The sequence below is a fragment of the Primulina tabacum genome, chromosome 2, assembly GCF_025594145.1.
Source record: "Primulina tabacum isolate GXHZ01 chromosome 2, ASM2559414v2, whole genome shotgun sequence".
Lineage (NCBI taxonomy): Eukaryota > Viridiplantae > Streptophyta > Magnoliopsida > Lamiales > Gesneriaceae > Primulina > Primulina tabacum.
Window position 1 is genome coordinate 50,951,830 of NC_134551.1, and position 10,464 is coordinate 50,962,293.

Below are 10,464 nucleotides of genomic sequence, written 5' to 3' on the forward strand. Positions count from 1 at the left end.
TGGAAAAATGATCAAAATCGTAAAATTTACATATTAACGTAGTAAGACCGTAAATTGATCGACAATACGATTAAATATACAAAATATGCTTTCCACTTCTGATTAGAGATCGATTTTACAAATTTGACGAATATAGGAGCTAAGCTGTATATGGAAGAAGGCAGAGGTACGATCCAACGCAAATAAACCTTATACTGAGAATGGTATTTAGGTCCAAAATGCACTTAATGATTTTCAGTCAACTCGTATGAATGTTTTGTAGTAGGGTTCGAGATGATGCTCCCCAAAAACTTTCCAATACTTCAAGGTTTTGTATAAAAGATGAATTTAATATTTTTTTGTTGTTGAAGTTATTCAATAATGAAATTTAGTTTCGGGAAAAAAACATGAAAATAAAATTCAAAACTCATAGATTTCAAATTAATCAATCCAAATACAACCAAAATCTAAATATACATAAACGTATTAAAAATAAGAAAATAAATGAGTGATAATATTAATAACTACGACGATGATACATCAATATCACAATAACAACAAGAATAATAATGGGAGAGCGATCGATATGTGACATTTGAGTTGTTATTGTTGGGAAAACCCATAAATCGCAGAATCCATCATGATAAATCATCAAGAATTTGACCGAAAACTTAAGCGGAAGCGTACCTGAAGCCATAATCCTGAATTCTTTAGAACGTGTCTTGATCTTCCAGATCTACGCGCTCTTTTCTTGAGAGAATCCTTTAGTTTCTCTTCAGAACTATTTTCTTAATGGGGAAGAGAATAGTGAAAGTGATAACGCGAGATCTGGGGACCATGACCCATATTTATAGATAATGTTTATCAATATCTTCTGATATTTCTGTTTTAGCTCATCATAAAAATAGAAATTACACTTATGTCTCTACACATTAAAGGCCTACAACCCATTAGATACATTAAAGCCCAATAACCCGAAACCTTATTTGATCATTTTATTTTGGATTTAACTTAATAGACAACCCACAACACATAATTATTCACATATAAGCTCATATAAATAAATTGATCCAACAATCTCCCACTTGGGCTATATGTGCAACTTTATAATTATGTTTGTGAAAATAACCTTATGAGCTCAAAATTGTTGTCATTCCGAAATGTATCTATAACCAATCCGGTCCATCAATCACATCAACATAGGATCAAAGCAGTCTTCGCTACACTCAAGGTAACTAGACCCATCAATGGTCACATATGCCAACACAACTGAATGACATGAATCATGAAGTGGATGTGTAGCATGAAAATTTCATGCAATGTGACCGTAACATGCCTATTTCCAACTGGTCCTCCCTTTAACCTTATCGAGATCAAACTTTAAATCATAATCAGAGTGTGACTTAACTTGAAATTTATTTCTGTAGAAAATAAATTACATAACTATAACTGAAAATGTCTACAACTAAAAAGCATTTAAAATAACAAATTCCCACTAAAACTGGATTTCCTCAATTGATATAACACCCATACTATCAGTGTGCTCATGAAATTGTTTGGGTGGTAGTCCCTTAGTAAGCGGATCCGCAACCATGTAGTTTGTACCGATATGCTCAATAGTTAACTTTCCACTCTGAATTCTTTCTTTAACAACCAGAAACTTGATGTCAATATGTTTTGACTTCGTCGAGCTCCTGTTGTTATTGGAATACATAACTGCTGATTTATTGTCACAATGTAATCTTAGTGGCTTTTCAATGCTATCAACAATGCGCAGTCCCATGACAGAATTTTGCAGCCATATTCCATGATTGGATGCCTCATAACACGCCACAAACTCAGCTGCCATGGTGGAAGAGGCTATAAGTGACTGTTTAGCACTCTTCCAGGAAATGGCACCTCCAGCAAGGAGATAGATGTAGCCCGACGTAGATTTCATACTATCTTGGCATCCAGCAAAATCGGAGTCAGTATACCCAATGATCTCAAGCTGATTCAACCTCCGATATATGAGCATGTAATCTTTTGTTCTCTGTAGGTACCGTAAAACTCTTTTGACTGCTTTCCAATGTTCCACTCCTGGATTACTTAAATATCGTCCCAACATTCCTATCACGTACGCAATATCTGGACGTGTACAAACCTGAGCATACATCAGACTCCCCACTGCAGATGCATAGGGAACCTTCAGCATTTCTTTTTCCTCAAAATCATTCTTTGGGCATTGTTTGAGACTAAATTTGTCTCCCTTAGCCACAGGGGTATCTGTTGGTTTACAATCTTGCATCCCGTATTGCTGGAGAACTTTCTCGATAAAGTCTTTCTGAGATAATCCAAGAATACCCCGAGAACGATCCCGATGTATTTGAATACCCAGTACAAAAGATGCATCACCAAGATCTTTCATCTCAAAATTCTTAGCTAGAAATCTCTTGGTTTCATGCAACAACTCTATATCGTTGCTAGCGAGTAGAATGTCATCAACATATAAAACCAGAAAAATATGCTTACTCCCACTGAACTTATGGTACACACAATCATCGACCAAATTCATCTCAAAACCAAACGAGATGATCACTTGATGAAATTTGAAATACCATTGTCGAGATGCCTGCTTGAGCCCATAGATGGATTTCTTTAATTTGCAAACCATATTATTTGTGTCTTTGGAGACAAAATTTTCTGGCTGCACCATATAAATCGTTTCATCAATGTTACCATTTAGAAACGCAGTCTTTACATCCATCTGATGAAGCTCAAGATTGAAATGCGCTACCAAAGCCATTATAATCCTTAAAGAGTCTTTCGAAGAAACCGGAGAGAAAGTCTCTTTATAATCAATGCCTTCTTTCTGTGTAAAGCCTTTAGCGACAAGACGAGCCTTATATCTTTCTGCATTGCCTTTCGAATCCCTCTTTGTTTTAAATATCCATTTGCAACCAATGGGCTTCGTACCTTTAGGCAATGGGACAAGATATCATACGTCTTTGTCCTTCATGAACTTTATCTTCTCATTCATGGCATCATTCCACTTTTGAGAGTTAAAACTTTCCATGGCTTGACGGAAGTTAATAGGATCATCCTCCATCAATCCAATGTCTGCCTCATGTTCTTGAAGAAATATAATGTAATCATCTGGCAATGCATTTCTCCGCTCTCTAGTGGATCTCTTTAATGGCATAGGTTCTGGAGGTGCTTGAGTTTGTTCATCTGGAATGGGAGGATCTCTAATATTGTCTTCCTGTATTGTGTCTTGGTCAAAGTGAGGAATATGATCATGATCAATGTCCAATACACCTGTGGGAATATTTACATATTCATCTTCAAAGACAATATCCCTTACTTTATCTCCCCCCGCAAACTCAACATCCTCAAAGAACCGGACATTTCCTGACTCAAAAATCGACTTACTCGTGGGATCATAAAACTTGTACCCCCTGGATCTTTCAGAGTATCCAATAAAATAACAACTAACCGTCCTTGAGTCCAGTTTCTTTTCATTAGGCTTGTATGGCCTTGCCTCAGCTGGACATCCCCAAACGTGCAGATGCTTAAGACTGGGCTTTTTACCCGTCCAAATTTCATAAGGGGTTTTGGTCGCTGCCTTAGTTGGAACCCTGTTAAGGATATATGCTGTGGTCTTTAGTGCTTCTCCCCAGAGTGATTCTGGTAAGGTAGAATGACTGATCATACTCCTCACCATGTCCTTAAGCGTTCTGTTTCGTCTTTCAGCAACACCATTCATAGTGGGCGAACCCGGCATAGTGTACTGTGGGACGATACCGCATTCCTCCAAGAATCTAGCAAAAGGTCCTGGACGTTGTTCACCTGAACCGTCATATCTACCATAGTATTCACCACCACGGTCAGATCTAACGCTTTTAATCTTTAAGCCAAGTTGATTTTCAACTTCAGATTTATAGTTTTTGAACACATCCAATGACTGTGCCTTTTCATGAATGAGATAAATGAAGCCATATCATGAAAAATTGTCTGTGAACGTTATAAAATACTGTTGACCATTCCAAGAAGCCGAAGGGAATGGTCCACAAATATCAGTATGTATAAGTTTTAAGACGCCTTAACACCTGTTGGCTTCAAATCTCCTTTTGTTGGTTTGTTTTCCTTTTAAATTAACACAATTATTAAAATCTGTGTAATCTAAAGGTTCGAGAATTTCGTCTGACACAAGTCTCCTTATTCTCTTTTCAGAGATATGACCCAATCTTTTGTGCCATAACGCAACTGAATTCTCACTGATTAATTTTCTTTTAGTGCCTCTACTTGTTTGCAGAGATTCATTAAATGAAGCAATAACATCCGAAGCATAAAGATTATCGTATCCTGATAAAGAATCAGAACCAACCAATTTTGAATCGAGAAACAAACTGAATATTCCATTTCCAAAAGAACAAGAATAACCAAATTTGTCCAATGCAGAAATGGAAATCAAATTTCGTCTAAAAGACGGCACATCAAATGTTTCATAAAGATCCAAATATATTCCAGTCTTTAACAATAATCTAAATTTTCCGATTGCCTCAACTTCAAATTTGTTGCCGTCACCAACATAGATTAATCTTTCAGCATCACTTGTTTTTCGGCAATCCAGGCAACCCTGCATAGACACACTGATGTTAGTTGTTGCACCAGAATCTATCCACCACGTGTGTCTACGCACTGAAGTTAAATTAACCTCAGAACAAACCATATTCAGAAGCATACCTTTCTTAGCACGCCAAGCGTGATAATTACTGCAATGCTTCTTCATATGCCCATCACTGCCACATAAAAAACAACCAGAACTTTGAGAATCACTAGGATTTTTCTGTTGTTTCTTCGGAGGCTGTGTATCCGCAGCTTCCTTATCCTTTCGTTTCTTTCCTTTTATCCTTCGAGGTAGAGGCACAATGAGCACTTTCTGTCTTGTCTTGCTTCAACCTTTCCTCTTCCTGGACACAGTGCGAGATGAGCTCATTCAGAGACCAAGTTTCTTTCTGACAGTTATAACTCACCTTGAACTGGTTAAACTGAGGAGGAAGAGATATCAAAACCAGATGCACCAGCAAGTCCTCAGAGAGGTCAAGCTTCAGTGCTTTCAACCTTGAAGCAAGATGAGACATTTTCATAATGTAATCCCTGATGTTGCCCTTACCTCTGTACCTCATTGAAACAAGGCTTGCCAAAAGTGTACCAATTTAAGACTTTTCACTTTTAGCAAACCTCTTTTCGAGGTCTTGAAGGAAAGCCTTAGCCGTAGCAATGTCGCTAGACATTGTTCCTCTGAATGTTTCTGGAATGGCCCTCTTCATGATCATCATACACATGCGATTCGATCTCTCCCACCTTTCAAACTCCCTCTTTTCATCAGAGGTACTCTTATCCGTATGGCGGGAGGAGAGTCAACCCTTATCGCAAAGTCCAAATCCATGACTCCGAGAACTATCAATAAATTCTCTTGCTACGATTTAAAATTCGAGCCATTTAATATAAGAATATAATTTATGTTGGAATGAATATTTGCAGGAGTCAAATCTGAACAGAGAACAAAAAACAAAGCATACATGCTCAACCAAATATCCAGATAAAATAATTAATAAATTCAAATAATGTAAACCCCCATAAACAGAATATCGAGCTCTACATTAATGTTTCATCTTTGGACAAAAGATTAACTTGTAAGTGATATCCTGGCGCAGCAGTCAAACACTGATATTAACTATCATGTCAAATAACAACCTTCCTTTGGACCGATTTATTATTCACATGAAAAAACCGAACAACTATCACATGTTTACCACCACAATTGCATATGTGATTATATTAAATATTAACCTTCCTTTGGGCCGATCAATATTCATATAAATCACATATACCCAAAATCCTTTTGTATTTCAAAATAAAATTAATTTCCATAAAAGAGGTCACATTGGCAACATTTTATTTCAATTAATCAATTTTAAAAATACATATAGCCTTATCATTATTTGAATTAATGAATATTTAACCTTAAACGAATAAAATTGAACCGAAAAAAAAAAACTTTCGGAAATTCCGTACGGGTCGGGTTGACCTGGTTCCGTATGACCCGGCCCGAATCCGTACGGGTCGGGTCAACCCAGGCCCGTACGACCCGACCCGAATCCGTACCTTTTTTTAAAAAATTTTTTTTTAATCCGAATTTTCGATTTTCCTCTAAAATATTTTGTTGAACAAAACTAGAAGGGAAATCGAAATTTTATACCAAATTTTTTTTAAAATTTACAACCAAATCTTTTTATCAAAACTGAAACTTTAAAAGATTTGGTTTTCAACCAAAATATTTTCCAGATCTGAAACCATATCAAAAAATTTTAGATCTGAAAACATATCAATATATTTTCCAGATCTGAGCCATATCAAAAAGTTTTTCAGATCTAAAACCATAACAGAAAAGTTTTAAACAAAATTTTCTTTTCCAGATCTGGATCCAAATAATATGCAAAACTTTAAACAAATCTTAATGATTCAAACATGAATGGCTCTAATACCACTTGTTGGGGAAAACCCATAAACCGCAGAATCCATCATGATAAATCATCAAGAATTTGACTGAAAACTTAAGCGGAAGCGTACCTGAAGCCATAATCATGAATTCTTTAGAACGTGTCTTGATCTTCCAGATCTACGCGCTCTTTCCTTGAGAGAATCCTTTAGTTTCTCTTCAGAACTATTTTCTTAATGGGGAAGAGAATAGTGAAAGTGATAACGCGAGATCTGGGGACCATGACCCATATTTATAGATAATGTTTATCAATATCTTCTGATATTTCTGTTTTATCCCATCATAAAAACAGAAATTACACCTCTGTCTCTACACATTAAAGGCCCACAACCCATTAGATACATTAAAGCCCAATAACCCAAAACCTTATTTGATCACTTTATTTTGGGCTTAACTTAATAGACAACCCACAACACATAATTATTCACATATAAGCCCATATAAATAAATTGATCCAACAGTTATATGGTTTAAAAAATTTGAGTTGAGTTGTGTTGTTACCACCTGCTATAATTTTTTGTAAGCTACAAACATTTGATCATACAATTGGTATCGCTGTTAAGGTCGTATTTGATTCTCATGTTTGCAATAAAGTGCAATTATGTGAACTAGTTGATCATGCTAGTAAAGCGACGATTGATACGTGATGAGTTGAAAGATGTATCGTTATCATAAATTATAACTTAATAATAATAACATATAACAATAATAATAATAATATCTTTGTGTATATCGCATTGACTTTTGTACGAGCTCTTTAAATGCAATTTATACGTGGCGTTGTTACGCCTTAAACGCCATCTCTCGGCTAAGCAGGCTAAAGGGCTACAACATGAATTTATTTTTCCTGGTTAAACTCGAACCTTGTGTTTACCATTTCCTGGTTCATCTCTTTACCTTATGTTCTAACCAAAGACTCTTATATTACATTAAATTCCAAAAATTTAAATAGATCTTTTATTATCTCAATCTGATCTCAAGAACAAATAAATATAGATCATGTCATAGTAAGGTAATAATTTAGCACAAATACTTTAGCCTGTCATTCAGGTTAAACTTATGAAAATAGAAGTTAAAAAAAAACAGTAAATAAAAACAGAAAATAAAAACAGTAAGAACTTACAAAGTTGTTACCAGAACTTTAAATTTTATTAACAAGCTTCAGAAGGGTTTTTACAAGAGAGAGAATAGAGGGGAGCAAACTCAACCGTGTCCTCCTAAAGACACAGAATGAACCTATTTATAGATAGAAGAGCCGGACATCAAACCCCGGATTCCATCTTAAAATAAAAACAGTAAATGCTTTAATAAAGCAAATAGTAACATGGTTACAAAATTCAAAAAGTAAAAGTGATATGCCACCCACTTTTTGTCACAATATGTCATGATAAGATGTGATATTCCACCAACTACAGATTCTTCTCCTAATGATCTTAATCATCTTTAATATTGTCTTTTAAAGAATTTTTCAATTTCTCAAAAATGTCATCTATTTGAGAAAATTGAGGAATATCATCCTCAGGGTCTTGAGCATCTTGCATCTTCATTAGATGAATAAATTGATTTTCACTAGATTCGGACGCCATAGATTTATCTGATTTGGAATCAGAACCTCCAATATTCTGAAAAAGATCTTTTTTCATTTCGTCAATATAGATCTCAATCATTTTGTCTTTTGAATATATTTCAGAATATTTCTGAGTAAGAATCTTGAAAGGACTCATAGAGGCTTTCTCCTTTTCTTGTTGATTATTAATTTCTTGTTGATATAAAGAAATTTTTTCTTCCATTTGATGAAGAGTTTCATAACCATATGGTTTTCCAGTTTCTGGATCATCTCTTAATAATTTGTCCCAGAATTTTGTGGAACTGACCCTCCATATGCAAGGGATACCTTCATCAGTGTAACCGAATTCTGGCTGCCATTTCCAGATCCATGGGATACCAAATTCCATGAAAAATAGACATAGAGTCTTACCATCGATCCAATGTTCAGAAAATGATTTTTTAATACTTGGAGAAACATTTAACCAAGTATTCATGGGTTTTATAAAAACCTCTGGCAAAATCTTTGCGGATGGACCAAAAATCTTCCACCATATTAAAAACCAATTTGGAACTGGGTAGTGAAAAACATTTTCACAAATCTTTAAAAACCAAGTATGTTTTCTTTTCTCATTTTCATAAAACAAGGTTTTATTAAAACTTTCAATATAATCCCAAAAATTAAATTTAAAACTCATTTTATGATTTTCAGAATAAAATTCTTTTTCAACTAATGGAGATATACCACATTCTTCAATAGATATAATCTTCTTAATTATAAACTTTGAGAAGTTATAACTTCCTTTCTGCTGAGTATTACTGAAAAAGTGAGTTATGTCAACACTTTTTGTAGATATCAGAAGATTTTCATAAAATCCTCTTTGCTTGTAGGAACCATATACATATGATGTATTGGTTAGATATCTTTCCATGATAGTCCATGGAGGTTTTTCCCATTGGGTATCTTTTTCTTCTATAAGAAGAATCAATTCTCGATGTTTTGTCTCTGTATATAGAGCTGAATCATTATCATCATCTTTTATGATATTAGCATATGATGCTGAAGATTGAGAATCTGTATTACTTCTCTTTTGTTTCAAGAATTCTTGAAATTCATTGTATAACTCATTATTTTGCTCAGTATTACTGGCTGATGAACTGGATAAGTTTTGGGCTATAAGTCTGTGTTTTCCATGCTGTGCAATGATATTAGGGGGTTTTCCCCTACCTCCTCGCCTCTATAAGAGGACTCTCCTCTTCCTCGGGAATACATATCTGTAGATGAAAATATTAGGATAAATATTCTCGAGTTAAGAAATCTGGCAAGTGATTATCTTCACCTTTCTTATAAATGATTTCAAAATCAAAAGGAGCTAAATGAGCTTGCCATCTTGCAAACATTTGTTTAGAAACATCATGTTTAAAATCTTTATTAAACATAAATTTTGCAGATTTGCAATCAGTTTTTATAATAAACTTTTGATTATATAAATCATCTTGAAATTTTAAAATACATCTGACAATAGCTAAGATTTCTTTTGCTACTGTGGAGTAATTTTTCTGGGCATTATTCCATTTACCAGAATAAAATCTAATAAGATATTCTTGTTTATTTTGAGGATATTTTTGTTTTAAGATTCCTCCAAAACCTATATCTGAAGCATCTGTTTCCACAATTTTATCCCATTGGGGATTAGCAAGCATAAGACAAGGAAGGTTTTTAACCTTTTCCTTAATATTTCTAACAGCTATTGTATGTCTTTCAGACCAAGGTAAATGATTTTTCTTTAATCTATCATATAAGATAGCAGAATCTTTAGTAAGATCTTTAATATAAGGAGAAATATAATTTAAACTTCCTAAAAATCTTTGTAACTGAGTTTTATCAGTTATAATATCAGGAAATTTTGAACCAAATTCTATACTTCTCTGTATAGGAATTATTTTTCATTTCTCAATCATATGACCAAGAAATCTAATATTAGTTTGAAATAAATTCATTTTAGATTTTGAGATAACAAGTCCATTTTGAATAACAATATTTTTAAATATATCTAAATTTTTAAAATGTATTTCAATATCATTAGAAAATACTAAGATATCATCAATATAAACAATTATAAAATTGCTGTAATTATAAAAAATATCATTCATAATTTGTTGAAATTCAGAAGGGGCATTTTTAAGGCCAAATGGCATTACTGTCCATTCATAATGTCCTATTGGAACATTAAAAACAGTTTTATATCTATCTGATTCTTTTACCTGAATCTGCCAAAATCCTGATTTTAAATCAAATTTTGAAAATATGATAGCATTAACAAGTCTATCTAATAAATCTTTTTTATTAGGAATAGGATGCCTAATCCATTTGAGAACCTTATTAAGAGGTTTAT